Below are 17870 nucleotides of genomic sequence, written 5' to 3'. Positions count from 1 at the left end.
ATGTAAAAATACTGATTTTATTAGAACTTTTGATAAATAATATAATCCTCAAATAGGAAGTGTTTCTTAAAATGGTTGCTGCTTCAAAAGAATGGCATTGAATGAAACCACTTCAAAATTAGCAGTGAAAGATCATGAATCTAAATGTGGATTCTTGAGAATATAGGACAGGTTCACTGTTTACTACCTGAGTGAATTTGGAAAACTCTATTAAATATCCCAAACCAAGGTTGGGAATATGACTCAGTGGCAGAGCACTTGTATTGGTTATGTGAGGCCCAGCGTTTAATTCCTGGCACCATCTAGTTAACTGAACACTTCTTGTGAGTTCTGAGCACTGATTCAGGAGTAACTCAAGCACAAACAAGTGTGACGCCAAAATTAAAATAAAAAATAAATACCCCAGCCTCATTTTAGATTTTTCTTGAACATTTCTGCCAGAAACAAAATCCTGTAAAGGTGTAGGAACTGATCTGCTGATTAATTGGTTTAATTGTTAGATCTCACTAAGATAGACTATTCTGAAAAAAATGCTGCTAAGTTCTTTTTTATGAATATATCTGTATTTTGTTTCTCAACTTTAGTGTCTGCTTTTAATATGAGTCATTGTGGTTTGGCTATATTTTTCCCTCATGAGCAGTTATTTAATTATGACTGTAGAACCAACTTTATTGTATACTGACTTTTGGAATTTGGGGGGATTTGATGTCCTCACTGGGGAGAGAGGATTTTGAATTATTTAAGCACTTTCTTTTTGAGCTTCTCATCTACAGATGGGGATAGTTAAAATACACTAGGAATACATTAGCATGAAAGAGACTATTATAGTGGTATTATACACAAGAAAATAGCCATAATTGTTGGTAGTAATTTATACATTTCTTCCAAATATATTTGGACTATCCTATGCTAAATTATATATTCTTTGAAACTTAGTAAGTTACTACCTCCAGAAATTTATGTCTTTTGAGCATGTATACGTATTTTTTTCTTGAACCCAGGATTATATATATGGCACTTAAGTTAAACTCTATTCTCTTTATGTGCATACTTAGACATTGAAGCACAGACCATTTATTCTTATGGGTCAAGGCCCTGTAAAAATTAATGATATGTGTCAGAATAGTTCCTTCGGGGATGACAAAACTGGTGGTATTATTCCAGATGGAAGACAAGGCCCGTTCTGCCAGTGGAGGGCATTACCAGTCTAGTTCAGCAGGGAAACTATTTCGCTCTTGTTATGATCTACACTTAAGACCAAATTCAGGACATTTAAAAACTGTAACCTGGGATAGCCAAAGATACAGTTAAACATATTTTTAGCCTCTTCTACATTGTTTCAACTCTCTAAGGTAGGTTCTGCTTTTAGGAATATCAAGTTATAAAATTTAATATTCAGAAAATGAGTGATTTGCTTTGCCAAAGAAGTTTTTGTTCACTGAAGCATCTTCTGGAAGTCTTTACTTTTAGACTCACAAAATTAAATACTTACAGTGAAATTGGTGGTCCCTATGGGTAACTTATTGAGGCAGAGAGGAGAGAGATGGTCACTTTCTCCTCACCTGCCTCTGCCACCTCAGGACTGGCTGGGAGACTAGGACTGGAAAAGTCTTTGTTGAGCCCCAGCACAGCATGGGCCAGAGGCCCCCCCACAAAACACACCGACAGCCCCACCAGGTGGCCGTCAAGCCCCACCTGACATCTGATTCGTCTTCCAGGCACAGGGGTTGATCCCCACCACCCTAGTTCTCAGGGAGACACAGATTTAGATTGGAGCGAGAATTTGCTCTTTGCAGGAAAGGAAAGTCTGTCCTATGCCTTACCCAGGGGTTTGGGTTTCTTGTCTCATCTCACAGAAAAGAATTTCAGGAATAGACTAGCAGTGAAGTGAAAACAAATTTTTATTTAGGAAGCTTTTAGGAAGTAGAAGGAAGGGAGAGAAACTGAGAGAGAGCAACACGCTCAAAGGAGAATGTGGACTTCTCCAAAGGCGGAAAGAGCCCCTACACACATCCTAGCATTAGGTATGAAAGCATGAAAGTCCACATCTCAAGAGGGGACATGGGGCGACACATGTGCTCAGGTGCCACATGTGCTTGGCCACATGGCACAAGCAGCACATGGGCTCTGGCAGCATGTGCGCAGCCTTCATTTGTTCATGGTGGCCTTTATAGGGTCTCCCAACCTGTCGCCAAATGGGGCTTCTACCTAGGAACATGCCCTTTGCTAGGGGAGTTGACTTAGGAATGATCGATGATCACTTTTGAAACTCCTTTCCTGGCCTTTGTTCTTGCTGGACTGTCTCCATAGAGGGGTTCTGGCCTCTCTGGGTCTGTCACTGTGACACCAGGTGAGGGTCTTGTCAGGCCGTGGCTCCTGTGTTTGCAGCCTTAGCCCTGTTGGTTTAATTACATCTTGAGAATTCCATCCTCATGGGCCCTTCCCTGTCTACTTGCCGACATCAATAATGCTTAGGTGGGATAAATAAAAGTAAATTTGTCTAGATGGAAAGCTAGAGTTCATCCAAGTGTCTAGAATCAGCACCTAAAATTCATTAACTTAAGTATTTAGCTATAGCACAGCGGGTAGGGCGTTTGCCTCGCATGCAGACGACCCAGGTTCAATTCTTCTGCTCCTCTCAGAGAGCCAGGCAAGCTGCTGAGAGTATCTCACCCCCACGACAGAGTCTGGCAAGCTCCCCATGGCATATTCGATATGTCAGAAACAGTAACAAGAAGTCTCACAATGGAGATGTTACTGGTGCCCGCTCGAGCAAATCAATGAGCAATGGGATGACAGTGAGAGTGATACAGTGAAGTATTTAGATGATGTGGTAAACCAAATCTAAGTTTTGGGACAGGGTACTTTCACTCCACTTATTTCTTCTCTAATCCTTAATAATAGTATCTTCATAAATAAAACAAGGGCTTGAAGTTCTAGCTTTAAATTGTGGAGTTTGTGGATACCAGTCAGCACCTCAGTCTTTAATCTCTTAAGGTTCTGAGTCACAGAAGGAGTTCCAAAGAGCTAAGTGGAAACAAGAATGTAAATTTGATTCAGAACTCCCTGATAAACCAACATTGGAGAGCATTGAAGGACTTTCTTCCACTTTTGATGAGGCTCTCAAGAACCATTCCCTTACACTCACCTCCTTAAGAACAGGCTGAAGGTGAAGCTGAGGAGGCCTTCATAGAGACTTTAAGCCAGAGTTTACAAAACCTGAATATAGATACTTAGAAAAAAATTAATTATACTGTATTTGAAGAGTGATCTTTTACTGTTAACCTGAACCATAAGTGGAATATTAATTACCCAATGCATATTGAGTTCACACTAGTCTCTCCAAGTGTACATGATAAGGACCATAATTTCCAATATTATATTGAAGGATTAACACCTCCCAGCTACTGCCCCTTTTTGGGAATAGACCTAGTGGTAAGGATTCTTCGTAGCTAAAATAGAAACCAATCTTCCCAGTTTAATTATTAATAATAAAAGAATTCAGAGCGATAATAGTATAGAGAATTGTTGAGAAGGGCGGATAAGCTCCCAGGAAAGATTTCAGAAGTTGCTAGGCTGCTCAGGATATGGCAACTTCTGCTTGACTAAGCAGCTGCTAGGAGTCTGCTTCTACCATCTGGCAATTTGCCATCAAGAAGTTGCTAGAACAGAGCTGTTTTAACAAGGGACAGTTCAGTAAGTGGCTTTCTTTGTCATGGATCTCAGTCACTCTTGCATCCTACCTCTCTCCCCAGGTGGTTTAGTGTGAAACAAAGTTTTCTGTGGATGCATTAAATGAAGGGCCTACACCCAGAACCCTAGCTACAAGGGAGTTTGGGAAATTTAGAGTTTAGTCTAATATCCTAATGTTACTAGCAGCAGTTGGAGTGAGGATTTCGTGACTCTGTCTCCCCGTACATTACACTCCCTTACTGCCCGCTGCCTCTGAAGGACTCATGAAGTGCAGCTCCACAGACAAGGCAGTAGAGAGCTGGCACTAGAATTGAGCAAATCAATCGACTTAAAACCAGCAATAGCAGCTCTTTAAAGTAAGCATACTAAGAACCAATTTAAGAAGAAAGATCATAGTCTTGGAATTTAGAAAAGATTAAAATTTATTATAGTTTGCCCAAATGCTGGCTGCCCATTTACGAGTAATAATAATGGGCAGATAGATATAGATGAGAGGTAAAGGAGAGTTTCACTTTTTCATGCACTATTAGAGCTATTTAGATAAATAGGAAGGAGCCTGATAAAAGAGGTCTTCCACCCTTTTCTTGATTAGATATCTGTGGCTCAACTCCCCACGAGGTGCTTGTCACCCAGTAAACTCAGTGGAGCAGTATGTATAAGCAGAGGCACTGTGAGAGTTGAGCATGCCTAAGACACTGAGTTTCTATGTCATGTATGTGTAAGAACTAAAAATCCGATGGCACCCTGAGAGGGGAGGATGTAAAATGATAGGAAATTGAATACTGGCAGTGTACCCTATTTACCAGGATTAGAGGTATGAGTGAACCTTCAACAGAGCCAAGGACTGACACCTTGGCTAAAGAGCTGATGGAAATGTTAGGAATTTAATTTACTAAGTGCTTCCTACCTAAAGAGATGCCACATTGCTCTAATGACGTGCTTAAAATATGCTATCATTAAGATTATTGCATAGAAGTATTTACCTTTTCCCATTATAAAAGGATTTTGATAAGATTTAGGCAGTTGTAACTCAAATGACATACTGGAGCAATAGCAGTGGGTAGGGCATTTGCCTTGCATTCGGCCGACCCAGGTTTGATTCCTCCATCCCTCTTGGAGAGCCCCAAAAGCTACTGAAAATATCCCGCTCACATGGCAGAGCCTGGTAAGCTCCCTGTGGCATATTCAATATGCCAAAAACAGTTACAAGTCTCACAATGGAGATGTTACTGGTGCTTGCTCGAACAAATCGATGAACATTGGGATGATAGTGCTACAGTGCTACAACTCAAATGACAGTTTATATGTTTATAGCATATCTGAATTTCTATTTGAATCAATTTGCAACCCTGAGAAGTTTATTTCCCATTGGCAAAAATATGTTTCCTATTACTTCCCTAGGGTATGGGAAATATAATGCCTCTTACATAATAGAGATATATTGCAATTGTAGGAGATGAGTCCATAACACCATTCTTAGAATCTGTGTATTTATTGAAATTAACTCTACTCTTCATTACAGTGGTTTCTACCAAATAAGACAAAGCAGACTTCCATTTGCCTCCTCTCCCCCAAGTTTTGGGGCTACATCCTACAGCACTCAGAGCTTACTTTTGGCTCTGCACTCAGATATCACTCCTGACAGGCTCGGTGGATTGATCCTGATTTTGTTTTGGCGTGGTTGGGTTGTCTACAGGAGTTCACAGGAGTGATCCTGTGTCTGTTGCTTGTAAGGCCAGTGTCCTCCTATGCTGTACTATTGCTCCAGCCTCCAAAGTAGACATTTTAATTAAGGAAAAAATCTGGGGGAACATCAGTGATGCTCAGGGTTTACTCCTATTTCTATGCTCACAGGAGCATCCACTGGAATTCTAAGGGTCCATATGTGTTGCCAGGGAACAAACTCAGGTTGACTATTGACTATATACAAGACAAGTGCATTAAACTCCTTACTCTCTCTCCAGCTCATATACTTTTTCTTTCCTTTTTTTTTCTTTTGAAGCACCACGATATAGTTATGTTAATGATACGGTTTTATGCATACAACGTTCCAACACCACACCCTTCAGTGTCCACTTCCCTCCACTCTCACATAGACTATTTTATTACAAAGATCAAGTGTTATCAAGCTATAGTCTCTGGGGCAAATCTGTCTTATGATCTAAAGTTTTGAAGGAGCCCAGCTATGCTCATTTATACACAGTGGCCGCTTTGTCACTTTGTGAGACTTGAGTAGTTGCAACTGACACAGTGTGTCTCCCATTGCCGAACACATTTACTGACATCCCACAGAAGGACTAGCTACTCCTTGCCATGGAGAGTGAAAATGTAAGTGTGGGCGAGTGATGTCTGTTTAAATCAGACACCAACTAAACTCAGAATAAGACAGGAACCATGGAATAGTGTTCAACAAAAATATTTTCTTAGAGAAGCAGGATATATCTGCTTAATTTTTGCCAAAAGGAGGCAAGATGGCCTTCCAAGAAATGGGCAGAATTCAATGTATTTCAAGGAGAGAATCCAAAGATGTAAACATGTTTTAGCACCATTTTTTCCCTTCGGGCCACTACAGCCAGAAGCACTCAGGTCTTATGCCGCACCCACTATACCAAGATCAAATACTATGGTCAATAGGATTATATACTTCAGCAGAGATTGCTGTCTATAAAGTTGTTCCTACTCAAGACATTTGTAGCTACTCCCCCTTTTGCCCCCTGGGTGCAGCTCAGCACGATGACCTTGGAGACTGATACAGACAGTGGGCAGAAGGAACCTGACGATCCAAAATCACTGCTTGACTCCTTTACTCCTTATTCTTCACTCTTTACTCCTGCTGTAAAGAATACTTGCTTCAGACTTTTTGTGAGAAAAAATTGTTTATTTATTTTTTAATGTCTGAGCCATTACACACATTTTTGTGTTTGCTTGTCACATCAGTCACTACTGAAGTTAGTGTGCTTCCATGGGTGGCTTATGTGAGGGAGAGAGGAGAGAGAGGGTCACTTTCTTCCCATGCTGGAAAGACTAGGACTGGCAAAGGCTTCAAGGAGCCCCTGCACAGCAGCACAGCATGGGCCAGAGCCGCACCCCCCGCCCTGTCAGCCCCACCAGGTGGCCATCAGCCACACCTGTCATATGATTGGTCCTCTAGGTATGGAAGTTGATACCCACCACCCTAATTCTTGGGGAGCCATAGATTCGGGTTAGAGCAAGAATTTGCTCTTTGCAGGAAAAAAAAAGTCAGTCCTAGGCATTACCCTGGGTTTCAGGGTTCTTCAATTTCAGGAGTAGACAAAAGTGAAGTAAAAACAGATATTTTTTGGGGGAGGGGAGGGTTTAGGAAGGAGAAAAAGGGAGAGAAAGTGAGAGAGAGTCACAACAGAGGATGCAGACTTCTCCAAAAGGCAGAGAGTGCCCCTACACACGTCCCAGCACTAGATCTGAAAGGATGAAAGCACACATCTCAAGAGGGCAGATGCGGGCACCACAGTGCTCAGCCGCGTGGGTGCAAGCAGCACATGGGCTCGGACAGCATATGTGCGTCCTTCCTTTATTCCAGGCAGTTTCTATAGGGTTTCTCCAATGTGCCCCCACATGGGGCTTTTTAGTTAGATAAGAGTCAGTTGCTAGGGGCTTTTCCAAGGGGGTAAAGTTGGGAGTGGTCTTTGAAACTCTTTGTCCTGCCTTTGTTCCTGCTGGATCTTTTCTCAGAGGGTAGGTCCACCCTTCTCTGGTCTGGGCTAGCTGAGGGTTGATCAGATTAAAGGAAGAATTGAGGGTTCTCATAATTTCCTTCAGTCCCTTTCTATGGGGAGGGATTCGGTCTCGTCAGGGTCGGCTGCTGGAGGACGTCTCATCAGGTCTTGATTTCTGTATCAACAGGGTGGGTTAGATTAGGACTGTAGCTTTCCCACAAATTTCATTGCCATGATGTGGCAGCGGCCCTTCCCTAATGTACCTGCCTACATCACTACTATTCAGCTAATAATGAATTTTATATTGAAAGTGGATGTCTGTCAACAAACCAATGACCCCAAACAAAATCAGGAAAGACAATTTTAAAACTTAAACCGAAGGACTCACACGTAGACAGGTTGCAATGCTATGAGCTGTCACTGTCACTGTCATCCCATTGCTCATCGATTTGCTTGAGAGGGCATCAATAATGTCTCCATTGTGAGACTTGTTGTTACTGTTTTTGGCATATCAAATTTGCCACGGGTAGCTTGCCAGGCTCTGCCAGGCGGGTGAGATACTCTCAGTAGCTTGCTGGGCTCTCCAAGAGGGGCGGAGGAATTGAACCTGGGTCGGCCGCTAAAAGGTCTTTATTGGCCAGCTGAAGATAAGGCCCACAGTGGCAACCTTCCTGGAACAAGCAGCCCTGAGTCTCAAAAGTGAGGGGTATTTGTACCATAGCATTAAAAAAGAGACTTTCCTCAGACCACCCTTTTGGCCTCAGTCTGAGGGGCTTTTCACTACTTCTATTTAGCAGACTGGTTATAAGTCCGAATTACATAAGGGTTACAAAGGGTTATATAGATGGGGGGCTTTCCTACCTGCATCTGATTGGTAACTTTCAATGACCTCACCATTGCTATCTCACTTCGGGAAAATCATGACTCAATTCCAGGAATCTTTACTCAATTCCAGGAATTCTGGAACTGAAACCTAGACCTAGCTTCTTCTGGCTTCTATATGAGCCTGTCATGGCGCTGCCTTTGCTTTCTCTACTTCTCAAAGCGTGTGTCATTAGAGGCGTGACATTAGGAGACAATGAACTGATACAACTCTTAGAGAAAAAAGGGCTGGAGAGCTAGCTCAGAGGGCCAAGTATAAGCATAGCATTCTGGCACGTGCAAGGCCTCAGTCCCTGGCGCTGCCTGGTGTGGCCCCCTGCCCTTCCAAAACAACATGAAATAAACAAGCAAAAAGTGGTTGTTGTTGTTTTAAGTTTAGAGAAATAAAGACCCAGATTACACAGCTTTAAAACATTTGGAAAATCTGTTCCTGACATACCTTGGAAATCAGATCTTGCTTCTGTTTTACAACAATGAGAAAAAGTAGGAGTGATGATTACATACTTCTATTTCCTAGCACTGAATTGCAAGAAATATTTCCCAGAAAATGAGATAATTTCAAGTGTAAAATGGGGCTTGAAGAGCGTCTAGACATTTGAGGTTTTGCAAGATGTTTTGAGGGTTTTTTTTAAAAGCCAATGACTAGCCTCTCTGTGTTCCCATTCAGCTCAGGTATTTGCTCTATGTGGCTATGTGGGGTATTAGCTCGTGGCTCACTTTCTGGATTCTGCTCCTGCTTCCCGTTCACTGTTCCTATGAAATTAGATGTGTTCTTTATTTTCTTTTTATCACGAGAGAAGTCATGAGAGTGAGTTGAGGCGAGTCTCCAAGGCTCTGAGTAAGCAGAAGCTGAGAGACAGAAAGACCTACAGCTAATGTGCTGTGAAATTTTGCTTTCAGGGCCAGGAGAATGGAGCACATAAACCTATGGTGGTCCCTTCAGTGCTAGAGAGGCGCTTGCATAATATATTTCTCCTTCTAAGGACTTGAAAATGCCATGAATCTAGAACCCCATTCTCTGCAAAGACTTAGCCTCATGTAAATTGTTTTACTTTTATCCAAGGTGGTTTATCAACCCTGTTGTTAAGATATCCTCAAGCTGAGAGTGCCTAACTAAAAGATGATTTAAATTTTCAAGGTATATGTTAAATATCCATTTTTAATATATATGTTTACATTTGCTTACATATTTAACAGCTATGGTAATGAAGTAAGGTTATCAGGTAAACATTTCAAACTACCCTCTTTATTTTTTTTATTTTTTATTTTTTTAAATTTTTAGAATTTTTACATGAATCACCGTGAGGTACAGTTATAGACTTACAAATGTTCATGCTTAAGTTTCAGTCATACAATGATCGAGTGCCCATCCCTCTATCAGTGCCCATTCTCCACCACCAAAATGAAGTAACAGAATGGGAGACTTACACCCAAGTATAGTAGAGATGGTGGAAAGGGTACTAGGAGGCCCCACTCAGGATGGGAGACGCACGCTGAAAGTAGACTATAGACAGAACATGATGGCCACTCAATACCTCTATTGCAAACCACAACACCCAAAAGGAAAGAGAAAACAAAAGGGAATGCCCTACCCTCTTTATTTTTATAAAAATGAAGTACCTATATAAAACTGAGAACTGGTCTTAAGTAGAAACTGAACTATGGGGGAAGAGAGGGGTAGGATGGGAAGGAGGGACATTGTGACTGGGTGGAAGAAAGTGGTCACTTTGGGGGAGGGTGTGGTGCTATAACACATTAAGCATGAAACCCTGTCAGTAACAGTATTGTCAATCACAGACCTACAAATTCTAGCATACCTAGCTGTACTCAAGACTTAATCATGTGTGTAAACACACAAAAAAGAGGAGAGGGGCACCACACTGGGCACAGGGCAGCGGTGCTCTATCTCTCTGGCTGGCTGAGTTTGGTAGTCTCCAGCTGCTTCCCCCACCCCAGGGAGGTTGATGGTGATGATGAGGCAGGCGAAGGAAGGAACGAGGGCCAGGCTGGTTGGTCTCAGTTGCAATTTATTCCAATCTCCTCTCTATACACTCTTGTCTCTCTCTCTGCTTCTTCCTCCCCCATGCTACTTCATTCTCCTTCTCCTCTGGATCTGAATCTCGATCTAGCTTCTCTAGATCTCGCACTGGGACTGGCCCCTAGCCCACTCTTTCAGCATAGTTAACTCCCCAAGCATGAGGGGTTGGGCCTTACACATAGGTGTGGTCACAATCAATAGGGGTAAAGTTCTTTCCCTCAGGGGATGCTTCTTCTAGGACAGATTCTCTTTCAGCAGGACACCCACCCAAGAGCAGAGTCCCATGGGTGTGTTTCTCCTCTCCTTGTCCAAATAACATATAGGCATTCATAATATCAGTCATTTTGTATGGACACAGCAAGAGATGCATTAAACTTATAGAATTGCTCTCTTGGAGTCATCTTGATCTCAGACTACAGTGCTCAGGCCAGATTAGTCTTTCCTATCCCTAGCAGGGTCCTAGTCTCACTGTTACTTTTGGATCATGACAGCATTTGTCCATGACCAAGTTCTTAACTTGTAGTTAAGCAATAGGCACTTTGGCCAGGCCCATTTCTGATGCCAGGGTAGCATATAACTCACCGCTTGCCCTGGGTCCATCCCAGGGTCCTCGTTGGGACCCTGCTTTTGGGGGTGCTAGGAAGTAAAGGCAGCTGAGGCTTAAGTCGAGAAAGCAGATGCCCAGGAGTGAATAATATTCGAAGCCAATTAAATCCCATGTAACAAAAGCATATTAACAACTGTCTTTCTTTGTCCATATAAAAAGGACATTGCTTTAAAGTAAACTATTCAAAAGCGCAAGGAGAGGAGAAAGGCAATATTAACTTACAATACAAGTTCAGTGTCCTAGAAAGATCTGATCTTACAAATTAACAGAGTCTGACTAGGGGTAAAAGCTGATTAACTGGTTGGGGAAGAGAGTATAGAAGTGGTTACAGATAGACAAAGGAATGGGAGTGACTCGGGAGCAATTTGATGGGTGTAACCCAATAAATTTAAGCTCCTTGTGACAAGCAGAACAGGACATACCAATGTTGTCTTAACATGTTTAGATATTATTATCAAATAAACCTAAACTCTGTGGCAAGGGAGAAAGGACAAACCAATGATATCCTTCACTCCTGGCTCTGTGCTCAGGGATCATTCATGGCTGTGCAGGGGAACTGGGGGGGGGGATCATTAGGGATTAAACTCCAATCAGCAGAGTGAAGTGAAAACATCCTACCTGCTGTGCTATCATATGGTGACCTTAGTGACCTTTGGGGTTTCCTATAAATTCTACAGTATCACAGCTTTCATCATACAGATTTGGGAGGGACTCGGACATTTAGTCTATAGCAATGGGAGCTTCAAATTCATGTGTTTTTTTAAATTTTTTTTAATACGTCCCTTCTTTTGCTCTAGTAAAACTGACTTTTTCTGAATCTAGTTACTGCAGCTGCAAATGGAAGGATATGTATTTTGCATCCACCGAGTTTCAGATGTTTTCAAATTACTCCTTCAGCTCACACAGTCAGGCAGCTGTTACTATCTCACTTTGACAGATGAGGTCATTGAAATTTAGAGAGACTCGGTGACTTACTTGCTCATCATCACAACTGCATTTTCCAGTTTCAAGATTCAGTGTGTTTCTGCTCCTTCATGTTGCCTCTTGAGCAAGTTCTTATGAAGCCAGGACCATTACAGGGGAAATGAGGGGAGGTTTTCTTTCTATAACCTATGCAACAAAGAAATCTACCAATGGTTACTGCCTTTCTTTTGCTCTTGTGCATTTTTGAGTTTGATTTTATCTCTTTTAGTGGTCCATTGCATGCTTTACCCCAAAGAAGCTATTGACCACATTTCCCTGTAGTGTGCATTTGTGAAAAGCCTGTGGGCTGTTTAAAGCCCACAGCTATCTCAATAATGGCCTTTATGTAGCATAATGTGGGATAGCACCATCAAACGTGTTATGCCTATATTAATTGATTAATCAATCATTCAATTTACTAAATGCTTCTTGGTTACCTATTATGTGCTAGGAGCTATTCTAGGCACATGAATTACAGCACCACACCCCCTAAAAAATCCCACAAACCCTCATACCTCCCCGCAAACATATATATACTATAACCCCACCCTCATCACCACCATCTTTGCCCTCAACAAACTCTTTTACTACTGAAGTAGAGAGGCAAGAAGACAAATATAGAAATAATTTACTACAGTAATCACTGCTTTGAAAACCAAATCTTAGGAAAGTGCTAGAGATGGTAGGAGATGGGGGTGAGAAGAAATATAAGATGACAAAGTAGGGGTAAAAACATCGTACTCATATCTAAGAAGTGAGATTTGAGATGACTTGAGATGTGAATGTTATAAAGGAGCCTGTCTCTGACTGGCAACATCTTACTCCTTGATTATTATTAGAGCCTCATACTCCTGTGTGCCTCTACCCTTCCCCATCTCTGTTATCATAGCTTCTAAAATTCCATGTGGTTGTGCCACTGTACAATTTAAGCCTATCCAGAATTCTTTCGTCCCTGGGAGATAAGGTCAGTCCTTGGGGGATTAGGTTGTATTCCCCAGAGCACAGTTTACATGTGACTTATGACTGCTTTTTCTGTATTTCTTTAGCCTAACTTTTATTTTGTAACTTTAACGAAATTCATTTATTTTTATTGAATCACTTTCCCCTGACCCTGAAAGAGCCTCAATGCGGCACCATTGGGAAGGACGAGTAAAGAGAGGCTTCTAAAATCTCAGGGCTAGGATGAATAGAGACATTACTCGAGAAAATCGACGATCAATGGAATGATGATGATGATGATGATGATGATGATGATGATGATGATGATGATGATGATGATGAATCACTGTTACAAAGTTTTGGTGATTGGATTTCAGTCATACAATGTTCCAGTACTTGTTCCTTCACCAGTGTACATTTCCTACCCCCACAGTTCCCAGTTTACCTCCTGCCCTCCACCCCATCCAGTCTGCCTCTATGATATTTTTCTCTCTTTCTCTCTTTTTCTTTCTCTCTCTCTCTTTCTTCCTTCCTTTCTTCCTTTCTTTCTTTCTTTCTTTCTTTCTTTCTTTCTTTCTTTCTTTCTTTCTTTCTTTCTTTCTTTCTTTCTTTCTTTCTTTCTTTCTTTCTTTCTTTCTTTCTTTCTTTCTTTCTCTCTCTCTCTCTCTCCCTCCCTCCTCTCTCTCTCTCTCTCTCTCTTCTTTCTTTCTTTCTTTCTTTCTTTCTTTCTTTCTTTCTTTCTTTCTTTCTTTCTTTCTTTCTTTCTTTCTTTCTTTCTTTCTTTCTTTCTTTCTTTCTTTCTCCCTTTCTCTTTCTCACTCTCTCTCCTTTTCTCTCTCCTTTTTAGCTTAACTATTAATTACAAGACATTGGGGAGACACTGAGCCCACCTTTGACTATTCCCTGTATCCATCTGTCCTTGGCTTGGTTATGCTAATTATTTTTCCTTGCTTTTGTTGTTTAACCATGCTTGACTTCTGATGTTCTCCTATTTGCTTCTTGTCTTTTGAAATCCCAGGTTATATAAACTTTTCTCCAAAAATGATTTCTGTTAGTAGAATTAGTCCTTCCTCTTTGTCAAATTTCTGTAGCCCACTGGGCACACATCTGTAATACCATATCAAATGATACTGTGATTTTGTATTTGCAAATCTTTTTTCAGTCCATTTTAAACATCCAAAGAGGAGGGGGCTTTAAGATCAACATTCCTAGTTGTTCTTGTATACTTCTTTCCATATAGTGAGGGCTCAAAGGACATTGGTTTGATGCCTTGAGGCATCACACACACAAATATGTAGAAATACATATGTGTTAATATGTATACTTAGTTATACTTGGCTTATCTGTGATACAATTCAGATGGGATAATTAGGGAAAATTTACAATTTGATCATGAATCTTGTAATATAGGTCCAGAACCTTATAGGTACAGAACCAGGAAATAAGATAATAGAAAAGGGGAAAATATGCATGTAGAAGTGAAAATATATAATGGCAATAAAAAAAATCCTAAGAATCTGTAGAAGGTCTAACTTCTTTTTTCTTCTCACCACATCAAATATTTTTGTTTATTTTTGGGGGGCTCAGAGCATACTCCTAGCTTTGTGCTCAGGAGCCACTTCCAGCAATGCTGAGAGAACTATGAAGTGCTAAGGATCTCGCCCAGTCCTTTTGTATGCAGAGCATATTGTTATTATAGTTATATACAGTTTTGAACTATCCCCAGAGCTCTTAAACAGTTTTAAAAGTGACAAATGAAGGCCACAGAGATAGTAACCTCAAATTTAGGGTTAAGGAGTTTGCCTTGCACACAGCTTACCCTGGTTAGATCTTTGATATAAAATATTCCTCCTGCCCCCAATAACACACCACTAGGAGAGATCTCTATGGTCCCTTAGGGATCCTTGAGCAAAGAGTCAAGAATAAACCTTGAGCCCTGAGCCCTGCAGGTGTGACCCAAAACCCACACCACCTCCAAATTTACAAATTAAATGATCTCATTTTAAATTTTAAAACATGTGAATGTTGATTAATATATTATATAAAAATCATATATTTATATTAATATGATTAATATAAAAATACATGCTAATTATATAATTTAAACACTAAACCAAAATAAACGGAAATCCTTCTTGGTGTCGTGGACTTAGTGATAGATTTGAATAATGACCTATCCAGAGATATCCTGATCCCCCAGAGTTAGTTAGGGTCTTAGTTGATTATCTTGAGATGCGGAGATGAATTTGGATTTCCCCGGTGGGCCCAAAGAAGGATGAGGGTCCTTATGGGAGAGAGGCAGGAGGATCAGTCAGTAGTAGTTGTGATGACAAAAATCAGAGGTTGGAACGATTGAAGAAAGGATCCATGAGCCAAAAAACGCAGGTGACCACTTGAAAGAGAGGAAAATAGATTTCTCTTAGAGCCACCAGAAGGAACCAGCTTTGCAAAGTGTTTGGCTTTAGAACTGTACTTCTGATTTTGGATTTCTGACCTTTGGAATTGTAGATAACAAATCAGAGTTTGTTTTTTTTGGACAACACCCAGCTATACTCTGGACTTACTCCTGGCTCTGTGCTCAGGGATGCTTCTTGACTATGCTGGGGGTTATTATGGAGTTAGCTACAGTCAGCAGAGTACAATGAAAGCACCCTACCTGCTGTACTATCACTACACCTTTTTATTGCTTAAAAAGAAATTGAAATTGTGGTAATTTGTTATATGGCAGTAGGGCATCAATGCAACTTCTTAATCTTATTCCCTCTGACAAGGTAACCATATTCCTGATGTGGTATCAGTTCAAATATTCTTTTACATATGAGTTAATATACATAACTGTACATGTGTAAATAATGATTTTTGAGTATATAAAAATCAATGCTTGTATTTTGTAATTTCCCTTTTTTATTTATTACTGCCTTGAAACTTTTTAATAGTATAATATATAACTAAATCTACATTCTTTGAACTATTCTATGAAAATTCCATTTTATAGAACTTTCATGATATATATTATTATCACACCAAATAATTTTAAACATTAAATAGTTTAAAATTTATCTTCCTGGAGAGAAAACAATTGTTTAAAAAGAGATATTAATAAATCTTGTATGATCCAAGATTCTTATTTGTGATATTTTTCCTTTTAAGTCTTACAGATTTATGGACAATTTTATGTTTTTTTAACAAGTAGATAGTTGTGTTAACAGATTAAAGAACAATAGTGAGTCAGGGCTGGAGCAATCGCACAGGTTTGCCTTGCACGTGGCAGACCCGGGTTCAATTCCCAGCATTCCATATGGTCCCCTGAGCACTGCCAGGAGTAATTCCTGAGTGCATGAGCCAGGAGTAATCCCTGTGCATTGCCAGGTGTGACCCAAAAAGCTAAATAAAAAGAAAAAACTAATAGTGAGAGACAAAAAAGAAAAATCCATGGAACAAAGCAGTCTTTTTTGGTATATGTTTGTCAGAGTGGGTTATAACACATAATAAGATTTCACAACCTGGTGAGACATGCAAAGTAGGTTTTAAGAAAATGACCAATTTTGCACAGTGACTTTACTACTAAGATAAAAAACAACAACCAATACTGCACAGTGACTGTAATACTAAGAATGGTAAATATGTAGAAGAAATCTATTTGCTGCCATTATATTTAAACGCCTGGAAATATGTTGTTGTCAGAGTTCCAGTAAATGGCCCTAGTAGACCAGGTTCTAAAAAAGCAGTATGGTTTTTAGATTCCTCAGAATCTGAATGCACTTTGCTTGCCAAGTCCAGCTCGAAGCATTTTCTGTCAATCAGCAAAAAGATTTGACTACCACCTTGGTGTTAAACATGAATGTGGTCTAAAGGTTTAATGGATTAAAACGGTGCTATTTCATGTGAAATGGAATTTCCCACCCTCCTCAGCTTGGGCAGTTAGCATTCTGTGGGTTTGCTTTTCATTCTAGCCTGGTTTATAGGCATAATAAAGAAAAGGCAGCTATGCGCTCAGAATGCAAGTGTGTCAAATTGAAGAGACAGGCTTCCTTTTGGTAGAAGGAGAAGGGAAAAAAAAACCCTATTAACTCCAACTTGTTAAAATTTACCAAGTCTCTGTAGTTCATTAGCCTTTTTCTGGACTCTTCATACTAAGAGAGTAGAGTAGATAAAAGGTAAACAGAAAGAATGAGAGACTTTACATGCAGAGGTGAACAGGATAGATATGACAGGGTCTTCTCTTAATAACAAACAGTGTTAGCTCTCTAGGAGGGAGACAGTATGAAGTGCAACAAAAACTGTAATTATGCTCTCAGTAGGAAACCTGTATTTAGAGTGACAGTAAGAGTATCTCTAAAAACCTGTTAGGTTAAGGCTGCTATTCTTAATTATATGTATTAGGAGTTTGTATCTTCACTTTTTTCCTTTTGAAATTCAAAGGAGAAACTTAATTATAACTTGGACCCTAGTAAATTGGGCCACATTTAAACAATGAACATTTGGCAATGCCATCATCTGTCGTGGTGTGTTTGACTGGTCCAGCTGCTATGGAAGCCAAACTGGCTCCCCCAAATTATTTGTTTTTGCTGTTTCCAGGAGTGTGAGGAAAACAAACAAAAGCTAAACAGAGGAATAATGAAATTATGGCTGGTTACCCTCCAACAACACCTTAAACTTCTAAGGGGAGATCATGGGGAATAATTCTTTGGGTAGATTCTTTTTTGGGGGGGGAGGGGGAGCATACCTGGCAGTACTCAGGGGTTATTCCTGGCTCTGCACCCAGAAATTACTCCTGAAAGTGCTTGGGGACCATATGGGATTCTGGGGATAGAACCTAGGTTCATGGTGTGCCAGACAAATGCTTACTCACTGTTTTATGGCTCCAGCCCTTTTGGGTAGATTCTTTCTTTTTTGTTTTTCTTTTTAGGTCACACCCAGCAATGCTCAGGGGTTACTCCTGGCTGTGCACTCAGTAATTACTCCTGGTGGTGCTCAGGGGACCATATGGGATGCTGGGAATCGAACCCAGTTTGGCCGCGTGCAAGGCTAAAACCCTACCTGCTGTGCTATT

This window comes from Sorex araneus, chromosome 1 (assembly GCF_027595985.1).
Source record: "Sorex araneus isolate mSorAra2 chromosome 1, mSorAra2.pri, whole genome shotgun sequence".
NCBI lineage: Eukaryota > Metazoa > Chordata > Mammalia > Eulipotyphla > Soricidae > Sorex > Sorex araneus.
This window is presented reverse-complemented; position numbering follows the sequence as displayed.